Consider the following 21,054-nt stretch of genomic DNA (forward strand, 5'->3'; position numbering starts at 1 on the left):
AGAAAATGAGTGGGAAATATCAGAGAGGGAGACAGAACATGAGAGACTCCTAACTGGGAAACAAACAAGGGGTGGTGGAAAGGGAGGTGGGCGGGGGGTGGGGGTGACTGGGTGACGGGCACTGACGGGGGGCACTTGATAGGATGAACACTGGGTGTTATGCTATATGTTGGCAAATTGAACTCCAATAAAAAAAAAAGCTGTTTCTGTTTTGATTATATTTGATTTTCTGTGATACCAACCAGGAGGAATGCTATCCTTGCTTTCTTGTAGATTCTTAGGTGAGAAAAATAGCAGCTATCTTTCTTTACTTCCCTTCAGTTCATCTAAGGCAGTGGTAGACAAACAAACCTCCAAGTTCTTCATCTGTTTTTTGTAATGTCCGTGAAAAACTAGGCACTGTTTATAGTATATCCTTCTGATTCTGGATGCTAGGGGAGCTGTTTCACAACATTAGGTTATAACTAACTGAGAACAAAGCAAAAGTAATTTGTGTTTGTAGACATGGAAATAAATACTGTGAATGCAGGGGACAGCTTATTTTCCCTCCTGTGGGAAGGCCAGTTTTCCCTCCATTTCTACATTCATGGCAATATTTTGATATATTAAAATATCTGTTTGGTTTCTTTCTGTGAGTTTAAAAAAATCTTTAACCCATATTTATTTTGCATCTGTATAACAGAGTCTTTATTATACTCCTTTTTATAATTAGTAAGGTTAGCAAATGTTACTATATTAAGAGGTTAACATATTACTTTTATATTACAACAGCAGAGTTGAGTATTCCCAATGAAGACTATATGGCCTGTAAGCAAAAACATTTTTACTATGTGACCCTTTATATAAAAAGTTGCAGATTCTCACTTAAAACAGATATTCAGCCAAGCCCCACACATCTGAAGGAGCCACTTTAAGTTTTTTCCCCTACATGTTCAGGCAATAGGAGGGTAGCATAAAAGAGAAACAGTATAATAATTCCTCTTTTTTTTTTTTTTTAGTAATTGAACTAAAAGCTATTTTGGAATATGAGATTTGGTTTTGGACTCGATGTTAAAAGACTTGCTATGATTAGCTGTGAGGCATTTAGCAAATTTTCATATTTCTGGCCTTGAGTTTTTTCATATGTAAAATGGATGTATAATTTTTAGTCTCATTTTAATAATCTTTTTTATGTTTATCCTTTAGAGATTAACCAAGACTGAATTTTTTTGTCCTTGCTGAAACTATTTTTTGGAAGCAAATCAGAATAAATCAGATTGGATCATTCTGTCCTCAAACAGATGGAACTTGTGCTTAAAGTTTATTATTAAATGATCTTGTTGGGTTACCAAATCATGTACTTCCAACCTGCCCCTCCTTCAGAATGACTGGGCTGATAGACATCAAGCAAAGAGGCAGCAATGATACTTTGAAAATGGTGTAGCAATGAGGCCTGGGCTGGACTTCAGACATCCTGGCAATAAATTAAAATCTGAGTTTTATTTGCAAAACATCACTTCAGCTTATCCACATATGGTAAGCAGTATATATATTGTTACTTTCTCAGCTCAGACTCTCAGGTCAGAGAAGTTTATTTTGGGACCTCTCTACTGTCACCTTGACTTTCCCTTCCTCAGCTGAATCTCCTTTTTAAGTTCCACTATCAAGTACTCTTAGACTCCATTCTGAGTGGCAACCAAATCTTTCCTCCTCCTTAAGTTCCTTTATTGAGTCCTGTATGAGTTGTCAGTGTCCCAATTACAAAATCTAATTCCTCTTACCTGACATACACAAGCTTCACTTATCCATTCAATCACTTGACAATTACTTACTGTCTTAGTCCATTCTGATTGCTATAACAAAATACTATAAACTGAGTGGCTTATAAACAACATTTACTTTTCACAGTTTGGGAGGCTAGGAACTCCAAGACCATGCTGCCAGCACACAGTCTGATGAAGACCTGTTCCCTCATTAATAACCATCTTTTCACTACAACATCAACCTCACAAGGTAGAAAGAGGAGGATCTCTCTGGAGCTCCTTTTATAAGCTACTAACTCGGTTCATTAGGGTTCTGACCAAATCATCAACTTATATTCCAGAGGCCCTAACTCCAAACACTATACATTGGGGATTAGGTTTCAACATACAAATTCTAGGGGGGCAAAAATATTTGGTCCATATTGAATGCACATCAGCAAGCATCTGGGATACCCTGATGAGCAAAAACAAAGGTACTTGTCCTCTTAGAGCTTATATTCTATTGAGGGATATAGCTATTATACAAATAATTAAGTAAAAGCAAATGTAAAGTTGAAACTGTTACGAATTATATGTAGAAGAAATATAAGGGTGGGTCTAAGAAAACCAGGAGGGAGAAATTTCACTAAGCAAAAAGGTCAGCAAAGGCTTCCCTGAGGAAGGGATTCTTGAGCTGCTGGGCTCTGAAAGGTCAGTAGGATATTATTACATAATAAAGGGGAAATTCTCTGGGAAGAACAAAGGGGTTGTAAAGCAGTAGTGAAGAACTAAAGAAAGGCAAAGAGCTGAGAGGTATGAAAGAAGGACCATGTTTATGGTGAGCCAAAGATACAGACTGATTTTGACCATGATAATACAGAGCTTTAGAAGCCATTTAAAGGGGCTTCTGTCTTATTCTGAAGAGTGATGTTACCTAAAGGGAAGATTTACCTTACCATGGTATGGAAAGAGACTGAGGAAGGCAGAGTAGAGCTGAACAAATGAGTTACTCATTCATTGCAGTTGGGCAGGCAAGAGAACTAGCAAACGCTATATAGTGCTTGTTAAGTGTCAGACATTATTCTGAGAGATTTACCTATCTTCATTCATATCCCACCATTTTATAGTTGAGTGAACTAATGCTGAATGAGGTTATTTTTCCAGATCACACTGCTAGTAAGTGGCAGAGGAGAAGTCACACATTGGAAGTCATGTTCCAAAGTTCACGCTCTTAAAATCTGTGCTTTGTTTCCTCTGGAAAATTTGTCAGAACAGCTATGAAAGTTGATTTCAGTAATCTTGGCAATACGTACATACACAAAATGTAAGAGTGTGTATACCTAAATACACATACACGTATGTTCAAATGCATTAATGTATCACACACAAATATCCCATCAGACAGTCTGAAGTTACAGATAGAAACTTATGGGATAGGCAAATATGGAAATCAGAGAATGTTTTAAAAATATATATTGAAGAGAGTAGATCAATACTGAAACATCTTTACTGTCCACAAGAGGTCCTTGGGGTATATTTCTGATTGTCTCAATGTGAAACCTCAGCAATCACTAAAGGCCATTGGACATGTAGCACTTAGGAAAATCAATGCTTGTTGCCTTCCACCTGGATTGGTGTTTATAGTTAATCTACCTCGTCTCCTTTATGGAACAATGAGACCCAGGACTTATTAGCTATGAACTTAAAAAAGTTGCTTAACATTGCTAAACTTGAATTTTGTCATCTCTAAAATAAGTCAATAAGATCTACCCCAAAAAGCTGTTGTGAAGCTTCAAAGAGATGACACATTTGTGAATATTTTCATTTCTTCCTCATTGCCTGTTTCTAAAATTGTCTTCCTGATTTCCTCCTTCCCTTTTTCTTCCTATCCTTCTTCTCTGCTTTTCCTTATATTGTATTTTCATTTCCTCTTTCTTCTTTTTTATCAGTTAATAAAGAGGAAACAGGTGTCAATTAAGTGTTTCATTATTTTTTTCAACCAAACTATGTCTATATTTCTTTCTTTTCATCTACTTACCTATTGAGAGGCTTAAAAGAAAACACAATATACAAGTTCTTGTGCTGGTACTTTGACAAAAATTGACTTCTTTTAAAATTAATTATAAGGGCCTTCAAAGTAGATTGACAGACCTATAGTACCATGTTCCTTTTTTTTTTACTCCTTAAAAAGGAGGTATCCAAAAGGCCTCTGTCCCTTCATTATTATGAACATACTTCCTTCAATCATATTTTGGTGTTTCACTGAAATTATAATACTTTCCAAAGAGGCACTCTTTTTTTTTCCAAAGAGAGCATATACTCCTTACTATTGAATTTCTGCCTTAGAGCTATGATATTCCAAATATGACCTTCTAAGAAGAGAATGATCAGTTTACAAGCGCACTGGTGCCAAATAGTATTGCTTTCCTAAGGATTTGTGTTTTATTTACATGAGTTCTGGCACTTCATCCCTTCTTTACTGACATCAGCGTTGGCTAGGAATCGCTGCTGGGAAACCCCTTATCTTCCTGGAGCTTCACCCTTTTACCATGCATTATAAATAATTGAATAAATTATTCAAGACTGGATTTATGTTTTCACCAAGGCAAACACGCTGACCCCTTCACTAATCATCAAGCCATCTTGAAGAAAGCTTCAGCTGCTGACCTAGCCAGATGATGACCCTTGAGGTCTGAGTTTATTTTAGAGACAAGCCAAGATCCACAGTCTATTCTGCAGCTGAGCTGACCTTGAGCCCTGACCCTACTGCCTTGCTTTTGAAATATGCAGAGGTTCTTCCACAGTGTGACATGAGCTCAAGCATTTGCCAAATAAAATAAAATAAAATAAGCCAAGAGAATTTGTTTTTGCTGCAAAAGGTTAGTTTGTAGAATTATTTTAACTTGCTTGCAAAAGGATTTTAAATTCTGTCTTAACCTCAAAATGATATGTTTAGTAAAACTCCTGACACATCACACTAGAATTTGGAGTATGGGAAGAGATCTGCTACTTCCTACTACAGCTACACAAGTCACACCACTAGTCAATTCTTAGAAAATATATTTTCAAATCACATATTTTATAAAGTATTTTTATCTATAATATACAAAGAACTCTTGCTATTCAGTAATGAAAAGTCAAATAACTCAACTAAAAATGGGCAAAGGATGTGAATTCACATTTCTGCAAAGAAGGCAGACAAATATTCAGTAATGAAAAGTCAAATAACTCAACTAAAAATGGGCAAAGGATGTGAATTCACATTTCTGCAAAGAAGGCAGACAATCAGTATATAAAAAGATGCTCAATATAATTAACCATTATAATGTGAATCAAAACCACAATGACATACCATTTCTCACCCACTAGAATAGCTATAATAAAAATAAAACAAGTGCTGGTGAGGAGGTGGAAAAATTGGAATCCTCATGCCCTGCTGGTGGGAACGTAAATTGGAGAGGTCACTGTGGAAAAGTCAGTCTAACAGTTCTTCAAAAAGTTAAACACAGAATTACCATATGAACCAGCAATTCCACTCCTAGGTATATATCCACAAAATTAAAAACATACACCCACATTAAAAATGTACATAAAGGTTCATAGAAGTATTCATAATAGAAAAAAAAAAGAAACAACCCAAATGTGCATCAACTGATCACAGGATAACCAAGATTTGATACATCCACACAAGGCAATATTATTCAGCAATAAAAAGCAATGAAGTATTAATACATGCTTACCGATACAAGTAGCATGAATGAACCTTGAAAACATTATACTAAGCTAAAGAAACCAAAACTTACATATTGTATGATGCTATTTATGCAAATCTATAGAGATACAAAGTAGAACAACAACTGTTTAAGCCTAGGTGGTTTGGGGGAAATCAGCAATGACTACTGATGTATATAGGTTTCTTTCTGCAGTGATGATATTTTAAAATTGATCACATTGATGCTTGCACAGTTTTGAATACACTAAAAATCATTAAATTTACACTTTACATGAGTGAATGGTTACGAAATGTGAATTTTATCTGAATTTTGTCTCTATTACTATGGCACAAGGGATTCTTTTTCGATGTATGCCTATAATTTACTTTTCAGATTCCTCTGCAGGATTAAAGCGTCTTTTTGGCATCACACTGCCATGTTCCTGTTCTTCATCCTCTTTTCCATGTTCTCATTCTTCAAGCATTTTCTCATCTCCATATCAAGATCATTGCAATGACCAAAAAATTTCAGATTGCTGTGATTTTTGTGACATTCCTTTAGCAAGTTAGTTAAGACATTGCATGCTTCAGTATCCAAGTATGGAGATGAGTCAGGATGCATCTTTAGGAGAAGGTGATGTAACACAGCAGAACAAGCCGAGTCATGTCTATACCAGGAAGGTGTCACCAGCGAAGATTCCTCATCCAAAGGCCAGCCTGGCCAGCCTGGGTGGCAAAGGCTCACAAACCCTCTACAACTGACCCTGCTTGGCTCTGGTACAAGAGACTTTATAAAACACTTTTATATGCAATGTGTTCTTAGATTCTTCTAATTCTTATCTCAATGGTGAGGCTTCTCTGGGCTCTCTATCTAAATATAGTACCTCCCACATCCTGTTCCTTATCTTGCTCTATTTAATTTTGCTTCAAACCCTTGTCATAGTTTATTGAATCCAAGAGATTATTCATTATAAGACATATTCTGGTATTAGAAAGCTTAGATATGAGGTGCCTGGGTGGCACAACAGGTTAAGCATCCTACTCTTGGTTTCACCTCAGGTCATGATCTCAGGGTCCTGGGATTGAGCCCGCATCAGGCTCTTTGCTCAGAGCAGAGTCTGCTAAAGTTTCTCTCTCCCTCTGCCCCTTTTCACCAGCCTGGCTCACATGCTTGCTCGTTTCCTCTTGCTAAATAAATAAATCTTTTTTTTTTAAAGCTTAGATATGTCTTAGATTTGCCAAAATACAGTGTGTGTTTATGACTGTGTGTGTGTATAAACTGGATTATATATATTAATTGGATACTGATTGGTAGTAGAGTTATTAAAATTATTTATTTTTGTATGTCTCCTCCAATTTCACCAGAAACATTGCTAACTAAGTTCATTAGTCTAACATTTTGGCCAAGAAGAGTGCCTGGCATGTAGTAGGTTCTCAGTGAGTATCTGCTGACTAAGTGAATGAATGGCCATAGGTGAGCACAGTTTACCATCCTTAATGTGCCAGACTTATTCTACTAAAGCAACTGAGAATAAGTTGAAAGGAGAGGGCACTGATTCAGCAAAATTTTGCTTGAATCCTTTGATAAATTATCTCCCAGTTTGCATAGCTACTGGTTAAGGAAGTCAGAACACAAATAGATCCTGTTATAAAAAGTTATATGAACTTTCCTTTACACCACAGCCAGTACAGTGAATAAATCTTGGGCCATATTGATTAACTTTGAAGTTCAAGATGTCCCAACTTAGTGCCCTCTGGCCTCCAGGGAACTGATTCTTATTCACTCATGATACTTTAGACACATGGAAGAGGATAGTGCATGCACACTTGTGAGAGAAAGAGTGTGTGTGTGTGTTTGTGAGAGAGAGAGAGAGAGTGAGAGAGAGAAAGAGAGAGAGAAGAGAAAGAGAGAGAGAGAAAGGGGGGGGAGAGTACGTTCAGCTTTATGACAGATCACTTGTCTTTGTAGGCTTCTCTCCAGAGAAACTCATTATTCCTATCATGTTAGAAATGCAGTAGCTGGAGGCCCCTGATGGCTCAGTAAATTGAGCCTCTGACTCTTGGTTTCAGCTCAGGCAGTGATTGCAGGGTTGTGAGATGGCGCCAGTCTAGACATCCAGCTCTGAATTCAACAGGGAGTTTGCTTGAGGTTCTCTCCCTTTGTCCCTCCTCCTGCACTCTCTCTCTTTCTCAAATAAAGAAAGAAATCTCTAAAATAAAAAAAAAAAAGAAATGCAGTAGCGGATGCTTTTTTATGTCATCTCATTCTTTTCTTCTCTAAATAGGTCCCATGTTACAAGTGAAATTAAAAAGGGCAAGATTTTAAATTAAAACATTTAGTGTCAGTGTAGGAGGGATATTTATGAGGAGATTTCAGTGGTATTTTTGGCATTTCTGAAATAAAATCATAAAGGAAAAACTAGTGCAGAATATCAAAGTTAAGACTGTTTTGATATGTAAACTTAAATGTTGGCTATCTCTTTCTTTGCTTCATTACAGTGGAATACAAGTAATTCCTTGCAGTTCCTCTGAGTGTTAGAAGACCTAGATGCTCACCTACACCACTTGCAAACTAAAAGGGGCTGTGGCCCTGGATACCTAGAAGAGTTAGGAAGGAGAAGAGGGGAAGAATCTTCTGCACCTATATATTAGTGCTGAACTAAAAACAATTTTGATATTCAGTGAAATTTGGAGTTAAATAATGACATATTCCTCATAAAACCTGTATTTCTTTGGCTCAAGCATGTCCTGGAAGCAGAGAGCAAAGTGACACATTTTCAATCAGCATTTGATATTTCAACAAAGTTATCTGATTTTCATAAAAAGCAGGTGTCCTAGTTTACGAGGGATACCATAACAAATACCATAGACTGGGTATCCTAAACAATGGAAATTTAATTTTTCAATAGTTTGGAAAGAAGAAGTCTAATATCAAGGTGTTGGCAGGTTTGGATTCTTCTGTGGCCTCTCTCCTTGCTTACAGATGGCTGGCCTTCTTCCTATGTCCTCATATGGTCTTTCTCTACATGTGCATCCCTGATGTCTTCTTGTGTGTCTGAATTTCCTCTTTTTACAAGGATACGAGTCAGATTAGATGAGAATTCACCCTAACCATTGCACTTTAACTTAATTACCTCTTTAAAAGCCCTACGGCCTACTCACATTCTGAGTATTGGGCCTTCAACATATGAATTTGGAGAGACACAGTTTAGCCCATAACAGCTGTATTCATAATTACTGATTTCATAACACACTCCAACTGTGGATATAAGCATGTACATATTATTATATTTCCACATGTAGACATGTATTATGTAGACATGTATTATCTATTTCACCTCATACATATTTCCTAACAGGATATATCTGACTGCACGTCATGTCACTTAGTCCAGTAAGGGCTTAATCACCATGCCTCAAGAAACCATCAATCCTTGCGTGAAGTGTTCCTTTTCTCGCTCCAGGCCCATGTTATGTGGGGGTTTCTATACTGAAACTATACCTGGCATCGGGTTCTTACTTCAGGGCCATATCCTTATTAACTCCAATCCTACTAATCCTCTCAAAAGGGACATCTCGATGGACTAATGACTAATCAGCCCATGATCACACATAACTGTGGTATCATGCATTTGGTTCCTTTTATTTTTTTGAGGGGGGGGAACTTGCTATCACTCAGCTATGACCACAACGGCCGCTAACTAATATGTATCTGCACTCAGGGAATATGCCCGTCGTGGCCCCGACGCAGTCAAATAACTTGTAGCTGGACTTATTCATTATCATTAATCAATTCTGTGGACAATTCAAGGTGCTATTCGGTTAATGGTTTTAGGACATACAGATTTTATACACGTACACACGCACGTATACACACAAGACAGTGAATTAACTAACCCAAACCCCCCTTACCCCCCATAAACCCATGTTATTTACTATATACTTATTTATGTCCTGCCAAACCCCCAAAACAGGACTAAGTCTATGCAACATCCATAAGCCTTGACTAAATTTTATACAAGTACATCACAACTCTAGTTAATTCAACAAAACGACTTTATATGCCTATCTTGCAATCTATCTATAGATAAGGTTTCCTTAACTTCATTCCTTCTATTTAACTCACAAAAATCCAAACCCACACACTCACTAACATAGCATGCAATACCATAAATATTTGTTAATGTAGCTTAATTAGTAAAGCAAGGCACTGAAAATGCCAAGATGAGTCATAAGACTCCATAAAACCAAAGGTTTGGTCCTAGCCTTCCTATTAGCCTTAGTAAGCTTACACATGCAAGCCTCCATGCCCCAGTGAGAATGCCCTCAAAGTCACCAATGATCTAAAGGAGCGGGTATCAAGCACACTTTAAAGTAGCTCATAACACCTTGCTAAGCCACACCCCCATGGGATACAGCAGTGATAAAAATTAAGCCATGAACGAAAGTTCGACTAAGCTATACTAAAGAGGGCTGGTAAATTTCGTGCCAGCCACCGCGGTCATACGATTAACCCAAACTAATAGGCCCATGGCGTAAAGCATGTTTAAGATAATATCGTACTAAAGTTAAAACTTAACTAAGCCGTAAAAAGCTACAGTTACCATAAAATCTGCTAGGAAGGGGCTTTAAAATTTCTGATTACACGATAGCTAAAATCCAAACTGGGATTAGATACCCCACTATGCTTAGCCCTAAACATAAACCATTCTATAACAAAATAATTCACCAGAGAACTACTAGCAACAGCTTAAAACTCAAAGGATTTGGCGGTGCTTTATATCTCTCTAGAGGAGCCTGTTCTATAATTGATAAACCCCGATAAACCTCACCATCTCTTGCAAATGCAGTCTATATACTGCCATCTTCAGCAAACCCTTAAAAGGAAGAATAGTAAGCACAATCATTTCGCATAAAAAAGTTAGGTCAAGGTGTAATTTATGAGATGGGAAGAAATGGGCTACATTTTCTGTTCCGAGAATATCTCACGAAAGTTTTTACGAAATTAAAAGCCAAAGGAGGATTTAGTAGTAAATTAAGAATAGAGAGCTTAATTGAATAGGGCCATAAAGCACACACACACCACCGCCAGTCACCCTCCTCAAGTAAAAACTAAACCCATAATCATATTAGCCACACTAAAACAGGAGAGGAGACAAGTTGTAACAAGGTAAGCATACTAGAAGGTGTGCTTGGATTAACCAAAGTGTAGCTTAATTAAAGCATCTGGCTTACACTCAGAAGATTTCATACCTCATGACCACTTTGAACAAAAGCTAGCCCAACTAACCCTAAACCAAAACACCATAACGCTACAAAATAAAACATTCAGTTAAGCCATAAAAGTATAGGAAATAGAAATTCTAATTGTAGCTATCGAGATAGTACCGTAAGGGAATGATGAAAGACATTTTAAAAGTACAAAACAGCAAAGATTACCCCTTTTACCTTTTGCATAATGAATTAGCCAGAAATAACAAGGAGAACTTAAGCTAAGTCCCCCGAAATCAGACGAGCTACCTATGAACAATCTAGAAAGATCAACTCATCTATGTCGCAAAATACTGAGATTTATAGGTAGCGGTGAAAAGCCTAACGAGCCTGGTGATAGCTGGTTACCCATAAACAGAATTTTAGTTCAACTTTAAATTTACCTAAATTACCTAAAAAATTAAAATTTTAATGTAAATTTAAAATATATTCTAAAAAGGTACAGCATTTTAATTTTTTCTCAAAGATTTTCCCAAATTTCAAATATCCTATAATTCTATCTTCTTTTTTAAATTCTATCTTCTTGAGTCAAATCTACTGTGAGTCTGAATTTAATCAATCAATTTTAATGAATTTATATGTATAATATATAGTTTAACTTTCCACCTTTTATATATAGGTGAAACTCAATGTTCCATTTATAATGAGTTCTATTACCTAAGGTTAAAAAAGTTAAAAGCTACTAAATAATGCCAGAAATTTCAGACTCATTACTTTGGACTACAATAAGCCTGCCATTTTTTTTTCAATTGCTTTCATTAGCATGCTGAGAGGCATATTATCCAAGTTTCAATAAACCTGTAGCAGAAAACAACTCATGAAGAGGTATCAGTGTATCCATGGTTTCCCTTGTTTTAAAACAAGAGGATTTATTCAAAAAATAAAATTGCCTTTTAATTTTCTTATGATACTAATATCTTCTATGATTAAAAACTTGTACTTATGCATTAGCTTTTGAATTAGTATTTGTTTAACAAATATGATAATTAGCATGGTAGAGGTATTTTAAAAATACACTATCTGTTAATAATCCTTGCAATTGTTAATGTACAGAACATAAGACACAGGACCTCTCCTTGGATAGATTATAATAATCACACAATAAACAAAAATCATGTAAAGTTAAATGTAATCAGTGTTATTTGTTCAGATTCAATAAATAATGCAAGGATAATTCAAGAAAGCGAAAAGCAGATTTAATTAGGAAAAAAAATCCATGATAAAGTAGAAATTAAGCTCTCATTAAATAGTTTTATTTAATTGCAGAATAATTTTAGGACATGGAAACCATGAGTTCAAACCTCTGCTCTTTCAATTATTAATTATAGAACTTTCACCAAGTTTTCCAAATTAACTGATACTCATTTCACTCCTCAAAAATAAGGATAAATAAGATCTACCCAGTAAACATGGTCTTCTTGAATTGTGCTCCTATGATTTAAATACTTAGAATCCTACATGTTTTGAGAACATGAGTATATATTGAACATCTCCCACCCCCATCCTTTAAAATGAAGAAGGTAAAAGAACCACTTTTATATTTTTGTATCTTAAAAAGACTTCAAAATACTATGTGGTATAGCAGTATGTTGGCAATTGTTAAAACTAAGTACTGGACACAGCAGAGTTCATTACACTATTTTCTCTATTTTTGTTTGTTTAAATGTACTCATAATAAAGAATTTTAAAAAAAGATTTTATTAATTTATTTGAGAGAGCCAGAGAGAGAGAGAGAGAGAGAGAGAGAGAGTAAGAGCAGAGGGGTGGAGCAGAGGGAGAAGCAGACTCTCACTGAGCAGGGAGCTCAATTCAGAGCTTGATCCCAGGATCCTGGGATCATGACCTGAACCAAAGGCAGATGCTTAACTGAATGAGCCACCCAGATGCTCCTAAATGTACTCATAATTTTAAAAATTCTTAAAAAACAATCTTAATATTACTACTTACTTATATAATAATATGAAAGTCTATTTGTCCAGTTTTACTATAAAATTGTATTCTAAGTAATGAACCTACGGCATCCTCCGTGTGTGTGTGTGTGTGTGTGTGTATGTGTGTGTGTTTAAATTTCCTACAACACTATCTTTGTCAGAGATTTGTAACTCTATAAACCAAAATTTAACATTTTTTTCTGTCTTCTGTATTTAAGTGATCTTCCTCTTTCTTCAAGATGATAGGCACATACTAAAATGATGGCCTTTACTCTATGTTGATGACTCATCTAGTTCAGCATTGTTCCTTACCTTTGAAGTATCTGTGTTCCATTTAAAGTAGAGCGAAAAACAGATCACTGAATTTCTCAAGACAATTACTGTGAGAAGTATCTACTTTTGAAAGTGTTTTTTTCATTCTGAGTGGGAACGAATTTCGTTCTACCATCATGTCCCTGATCCCAAAAGCAGGAAGTTTGGGGAATAAAGAAATGTAGTGCTTTATATATATGGATACCTGTTTACATGTTTATATGTGTTTGCAGATGAGAGAAACCTTAGAGTAAGTTCTGCCCTCCATCCATTCCTTGATCTGTTCATTCATTTAACCCCCGTAGGTTGATAAGCACCGTCCTAGACACTGGGAATTCAATAGTGAACAAAACACTAAATTCTCTGCCTAAGTATAATGTGTTGGGAGGGAAGGAAGAAGAGAAAATGATAAAAAAAAATAAATGAGTAAAATACATGCCATGTCAGATGGCAACAGTATTATGGAGAAAAAGAAAGCACAGAAGGGAAAAAGTGAGGAGACAGAAAGTCTTTTTTAAGTATGATAGTGAGGAAAGTGTCACTACTGAGGTGACATCTGAGCAGACACCTGCAAGATGTGAAGTTAAGAATCATGTGCACACAGCCAGGTAGGTGTCTATTCCAGGTGGGATAAGCACAGACGAGTTTCTGATAGGGAAGTGGCCTGATCAAGAAACAGAGAGGAGCTGATCATGACCCAAGTAGAGAGAGATGCAGGAAAAGAAGTAGCAGGATTTGGGTTTCTTGTCCAAATCAGAGGGAAGCCTCTGGCTGCTTTTGAGTAGAGGGATGTCTTACTCAGCTTTAGCGGAGGAGTACATTCCAAGGCAGAAGGAAGAGGCAGACAGATTATCAACACACGCCAAAAATTGGTTTCACTGAGACATTCAAGGTGACTGGGTTGATTGAACAACTGGGATGGTTTATATGTAGCTGTGGCTGAAAGTATGTTGGGATCTGTTGTGTGGCAGATATTACTTTGAGTTAAATATCCTACAATGTAGATTGTTTTCAGTTAATTTAAAAAAGGAGGGGAACAGCCAAGATTTCAGGTTCTGGCTAACTCAGGCTCAGCCTTCAAATGTCATCATAATAATTCTTACTCAAGTCTTCTCTACCTCAGGGATGTAGATTCCCCAGTTATATACTTCCTAATGCATCTTATATTTTTTTTTTCCTTTCAGGAACCTAATACAATTTATGTAATGGGACTAATATTTTGGTATGATTTCCTCTTTTATTTGAGTACCAGATCTCTGAGTACCAGAACTTAACTATTGAGCCCATTTATGGGAGATTTAATATTTTGTAAAAGCAAAATATCAAGGTAATATTCAGCTTCTCACATAAAAAACTAATAAAGCAGGTAAGTGTCAATTGAGGAAACTGTCCAAGTATCCTTAATATTCCAGATTTATCATATAAAGGACTAAACCTAGAGACTCAACACACAATAGAGAGAAGACTCCTGGCAGCAGGACCAGCTCTTGCATCTTGAGAGTATCTTAGAAGAAGTAATAGAAAAGCTTGCTCTTTCCCAGCTTTAGTGGCTGGAGATAAGGCCAGCAAAGAGTAGAGTCAAGAATGTGCTGAGGGCTTGCCCTGATACCTGCTTGTGCCTCTGGGAGGAGGCTGTCACATGTAGACCTGGACAGACGCCATAACCAAGTGAATTTGACAACCTATCATAACCAAGCAGAGAGAGGGCTTGATGTTTATTTCCACAGCTGTTTTTATTTCCTTTGTGGCATGGATGTAGAATTGAAAGACAGCTGGCCTCTCACAGGGCCTGGTATGCTGGGGCAAATTGCCTACTGAGTGGAGACTAGAGGACCAAATGAAGGAAGGAAGTAAAGGCTCACTGAGCATACTCAGTGAGAACCAAAGAAAGGTGTAAATAGCAAGGGGGAAGATGGTAATGATTTTCTGGAGCTGAGATGGCCATAAAAATGGACCATAGGTTCACCAGTCATAGACTTCAGCATCAGAATCCAGCAGGTTACAAGGGCACCTCAGTTGGTTAAGTGTCTGACTTTGGCTTAGGTCATCCTCAGGGTCCTGGGATCAAGCCCTGTGTAGGGCTCCCATGGAATGGAGAGTCTGCCTGTATCTCTCCCTCCACTTTAGCCCCCCTCATGCTTTCTCTCTCTCCCTCTCTCTCTCAAATAAATAAAATCTTTAAAACAGGAAAAAAAAAAAAAAAGAACCCAGCAGGATATAGAGCAACCAGCCAGACTAGAGGCCAGGGCACACCAAGACCTGGAACTCCTTTACCCAACCCCACAGACACAAGTATGTCTGAACCACCCCATTCTTTCCCTCATTCCTGTAGATTCCATCTTGGAGAGGGCATTGGGAGGACATTATCTGAGGGGTGGAGAATGTTATTCAACAGAGGATGCTATTAAGTTAGTGGATCATAATAAGCTTCAGATTTTATTTAACATTTAATTTTTCTACTAAACAGTGGGTGGGAAAAGCAGGTGAAAAATCAGAAATGTTACCAACAAAATTTTAAAAATTACACTGTCTGCATATTCACAACGTAGATGAGGGAATTTCACTATCCCACTCCATATGTTTATCTGTGTGATTATCTCTTTAATATCTGTCTTCCCAGATAAGTTCCATGTGAGGAAGATTATATTTACTGTGATATTCCCAGTGCATAAAATTTTCTCAAGAGGCACTGAATTATTTGATGAATGATGAATAAATAAACTGATGAATAATGGAGGAATTCATAAATTAATGAAGGCATGTGAAAGGAACTTTATATTTTTGATACACATATCTAAATGTTACTGGACTACAATGGTGGCTAAGAAGAAGGAAGATTGTGGCAACCCTGTCTTCTTTACTAGAATGCAATCATTCTAGTAAAGGAAGTGGCTTAGATATTAGGCACTAGAGAGCAGCTACTCAGTACTCAAAACCCATGCGCCCTCATGGGGCACCTTCTCAGATTGAAAGAGACAGCTGAGACTCAGCAGGGAAAAATGCCATAGGAGTGCTATGTTCAGCAGCTTTTGTGTACCCACATTATTATTTTTTTATAATCCTTTACTAAGAATTAATAACAAAATAATGCACAACATTCCTTTTGTCAGAACAATGAGCAAAGGGGCTGGCTGAGCATCCTCACAATTTATCTGAAAATATTATTTCAGGGGGAATTTTTTTTAGCACCAATTCTCCAAAGAAATAGTCTCAGGAATTAATTCATGTTTTCTAAATTTAAAGCACACTAATTAGATATCCATCAGAGTGAGAGGAGAGAAGAAAACCTTCTAAGTAGCTTCCTGGGTGACGGGCACTGACGGGGGGCACTTGACAGGATGAGCACTGGGTGATATGCTATATGTTGTCAAATTGAACTCCAATAAAAAAAAAAAAGAAGCTAGTGGCTTCAAATATAATGGACATAAATTCTCTTCTATAAATACATTATCCCATCATGTATACATTAAGTGACTACATGTGCTTTTGAATTTTACCACCTATTTGCCTGGAGGTGTTTGGAACATGTATGTGTTAGTTCTAAATATGAATTTCCTTGGGACGCCTGGGTGGCTCAGGGGTTGAGCGTCTGCCTTCAGCTCAGGGCATGATCCTGGGGGTGGAATCAAGCTCCGCATTGGGCTCCTTGCAGGGAACCTGCTTCTCTCTCTACCTACGTCTCTGCCTCTCTTTCTCTCTGTCTCTCATGAATAAATAAAATCTTTAAAAAATAAATATGAATTTTCTTGATACACATGTGCTTATATCAATTAGGAAGTATTCATAGAGAAATTATTCCAGGACTATCCCATGCCACGTATATATTTTTTAAAGATTTTATTTATTGGGATCCTTGGGTGGCACAGTGGTTTGGTGCCTGCCTTTGGCCCAGGGCGCAATCCTGGGGACCCGGGATCGCATCCCACGTCAGGCTCCCGGTGCATGGAGCCTGCTTCTCCCTCTGCCTATCCTATGTCTCTGCCTCTCTCTCTCACTGAGTGCCTATCATAAATAAAAAATAAAAAAAAATAAAAAAATAAAAAAAAGATTTTATTTATTTATTCATAAGAGACACAGAAAGAGAGAGGTAGAGACACAGGCAGAGGGAGAAGCAGGCTCCATGCAGCAGCCCAATGTGGGACTTGATCCCGGGACTCCAGGATCATGCCCTGGGCCAAAGGCAGGTGCCAAACCACTGAGCCACCCAGGGATCCCCCCATGCCACATATTATGAAAGCTACAGTAAGACAAAAAGATTTTGTCTCTATTATCAAAGGATTACATTCTTGGGGAAATGGGCTCACAGGCGTTCTGTCAACTAGAATATAATCAAATGCTAAAATCAAGCTGATTCTACAAAAGTGAGAAAATCACTAGGATCTGAGTCACTGAGTAACATCATAGGGGTGTTATTCAAAGTGAGCCTTGAAGCAGGGAAGATTGGTTTAGATGGGGTCAGGGAAGAGGAGCAGACAATTCTGAGTAAAAAACCCTGAAATTTAGTGTAATTTTTTTTTATTTGTTTAGGGCAGAGAACAGCATGTTCTATTGGAAGGGCAAAGCACTGGTATCCAAGAGAACCAGAAAGTGGTTGTGATTTGGTGGCTACCATTCACTGGGCAGCATCATAAAACCTCTTAAGAAATTGAACCAGAAAAAACTGACCACAGAAATGCATTCCAATGTACACAGTAAAAAATAATTTGAGTCAATTCTAAAATCATCAATGTCATTCTCTTAGGTGCTTAACAAGAATTAGTTGTAATTCTAGGTGTCCCAAGCAGAAATATCAGAGATGATCCCCTGCCCCTTTACTGATAACAAAACATACCAACTCCAATGCAGAGGTGTTTAATGCATGTGGAGAAAGAAAGGACTAATCATGACAATTCCAATGCATAGAAAGCCATCAACTTCCCTGTAGACCACAGAGTTTAAAGAATTCAAATCAAGTATGATGGTGCCAATGGCAAGATTTAGTGATACCTTTGAGGTCTGAATATACTTTGTTGATTTCAGATTCCTGAGTTACTAATAATATCTCACATGTATATAACAAATCAAACTTCTCATAATAATCATTTAGCTTTTAACATTTATTCTTCTGTGTAAATTATTTCCATTTGATAGACAAAAACACTTAGACACACAGATGTCAAGTGATTTATTTAAGTTTAGATGGGGAAACTATAGTAGCACAAAACCTGAAACATAAATCATCTACTAATACTATACTCTTGCTATAGGTTGTATGGCAGATCCAGTGGTGTTCTGGTAAATGTTTAATAACAGACTCTCTGGGGGAAAATGTCAAGTACTGATTTATAGTATATGCCTATTTCTATGGCACAAGTACTTTCCATCACGGCTAACATAAAGTTAACAATGTAACGTCACTTAACTCATAGTTGTAAAGAAAGGCAATGTCAGCGGGCTCTGATACAACATGGGTTGAAATATTCCTTACTTTCTGTGTCTTGTTACTTCAGTTCTAGATAAACTAATATGATTCACCAGGACTGAAAAAAAACTTGATTATCTTCTTAAGCTTTCATTTTGCCCAAGCCTCAGTACATAGGATCTAGTTATGTTTAATTTATTATAATACTGTATGCCTGGCTGCAACCATACTATCTCTTCTATTTTCCTTCATTAGAAAACCAAGATTCTACTTAGATCTCTCTTCCATCCTCATTACTATTGCCAACTTGTTAGCAAATCCTACTAATTTCATGATCCAATTTTTTTTAAATTTATGTTCAATTACTATTTTGTTATTTCTAAGTTTTTACCAATGTGACTTAATGAGTTCAGGCTGTTATAACAAAATATCATAGACCAAGTAGTTTAAAAAGCAGACATTTACTTCTCATAGTTCTGGGGGCAGGAAGTCCAAAATCAAGATGCTGGCAGATTTGATTTCTGGTGAGAACTCCCTTTCAGTCTTGCAGCTTTCCCACTGTGTCCTCCCATGAGAAAGACAGAAAACTCTGGTCTTTCTTCCTCTTATAAGAAAGTCACTAATTCCATCATGGAGGTTCCACCCTCATGATCTCCTCTAAACTTAATTATCTCCCAAAGCCCCTAAGCCTAAATACCATCACTTTAGGAGTTAGGATTTCAACACATGAATTTGGGGAATATAAATATCCAGTACATAACACATGGTGTACAGGGTCTATCTTTGGCCTTTGCTCTCCAGAACCACTGCTTACTACTCATGTCGCATACTTTACATTTGTGATGCCAGTCTTGCTGTAATGACCCAACATATATTCGTCCTGTTGCACTCCTTAGGCTTATACTGCCTGGCACATAGCCTGCACAGTTTTATCTCCTCTACCTATAGAATTATTCTTTATCCTTTAATATCTATCTCTAGAGGCAACTCCTCTAGAAAAATCTTCCCTGAATGCCATCCTCTTATTGCTGGCCTAAGTGTTGTTCTGTATTCTTATGCATACTTTACAGATTCCTGACTTTAGAATATTACAAAAAATTAGATGTTTATAAGTCTCCTTTCACTTATGTTTTTTAAAGTCTTTAAGATAGACATAATACAGTATTTGCTTTTGTACTTCCAAGACTACGCACAGAATTTGGAATATGATAAACAGTGTCATTGAAGGATAAAGAAGTATCTCAGCATATGCCTTAAAGTCAGAACAATTATATTAGAGAGCTATGAAATGGAAGCAATAACCTAAGAACTGGCAATTCCAGCTCGATTTGATCATGACTGCAGCTTATTTTGCCTGCAGGTCCTAATATATACTAGCCCATTTACAGTATTTGTAAATAAATGTTGAATGTGGATGAAGGAGAGACAAAATTAGGAAGTAGGAATGAACTGCTTTAATCCAGTTTTGAGTGCCTAGCTCAGGCCCTTGCAAAAAGCACTGAGGGGGATATGACACTGCAACTTAAAGTTACAGTTATATTCCAGAATTTTAGGGAGGGTGGTCACTTGGTGTCACTTGGTGTCTCAAACAAAGAACTAAACAAACCTTCCTAACTCTTAAAAAGTGGTCTCGTATAACGCTAAAATTCCTTGACTGTCATTTATAAAAAAATATAATTTTAGATTAAAATACTAGTAGAAGGAGAGTTGGAAGGCCATGTCCAAGGCAAACCTTGGAAGGACGAGTAGTAGCAAGCACAAAACTACAGAAACTTTCTAACCAGAATGACATCACTAGGGATGATACACCTGGCACTCCTCTACCTCTGTATTTACCCAGTATGAATTCTAACTTTCTCTTAGGTTTTGTGTTACCAACCCCAGATTCAGAGTCTTGGGGACCTACTCATGTTATCACATCATTTTCCTGAGACTGGAAGAGAGATAGTTACTTTTTTTATAGCTTCTCTAGTAGTGGATGGACTCTCACCAATCTTCAACATAATTGAGGATTCTTCCCAAATAGGAAGGAAGGATTAAATTCTGGTCAATAAAAAAATTTGACAAATGGCTATTATGATCAATCTATGGTCTGTCCATCATCTGCAGGTACTCTTCTTTCCCTACATATACAAGATTACTCCTTCTTTCTGTCCCTGTCCCTCTTACAACCAAAAAACAAACAAAAACATACTCAATATCTCCTCAAAGGGAATAATTCAGATCCACAAATTGCCCCATGCAACTCTTCAATCTAATATTTGGGGGTAAAGCATACCCATCTATCTTGATTCTCTCTTGATATTTGCAAAATATTGACTAAAGGATTAATACAATTAACAATACAACACTTTTTAAAAATATGGTGACTAAATATGATAGAAAAAATAAAATTACTATGAGGAAATAAATATATGTGAGAACAATAACAACAAACAAGGGCAAGGGGCTTCTACAAGGGACTTTACAGTCTCTGTGGCTGAGCTAGTCACACTGGCACCACTAGTATTTATGATTCTTGTTCTTCCATTCCCATTTAATGACTCTTTGTTTTCAGCTAGCACCTCAGCTGGTCAGGAACACTTAACCAATGGTGTGACAAAAACTTTTATTTGTGAGAGATATATGCCTATATTAGGTTGCTGAGTCTTTTGTTGACTTAAATAAAACCTTTTTACTGAAGTATATGATACACAGAGGAATGCA

At 36.9% G+C, this 21,054-nt stretch overlaps 1 pseudogene; it reads right to left on the reverse strand.

The window, feature by feature from the left end:
- Window positions 1-5,816: 5,816 nt before the first annotated feature.
- LOC121484673 lies at window positions 5,817-6,055 on the reverse strand (annotated as a pseudogene).
- Window positions 6,056-21,054: the final 14,999 nt, after the last annotated feature.

The sequence above is a fragment of the Vulpes lagopus genome, chromosome 1 (genome assembly GCF_018345385.1).
Source record: "Vulpes lagopus strain Blue_001 chromosome 1, ASM1834538v1, whole genome shotgun sequence".
Classification (NCBI taxonomy): domain Eukaryota; kingdom Metazoa; phylum Chordata; class Mammalia; order Carnivora; family Canidae; genus Vulpes; species Vulpes lagopus.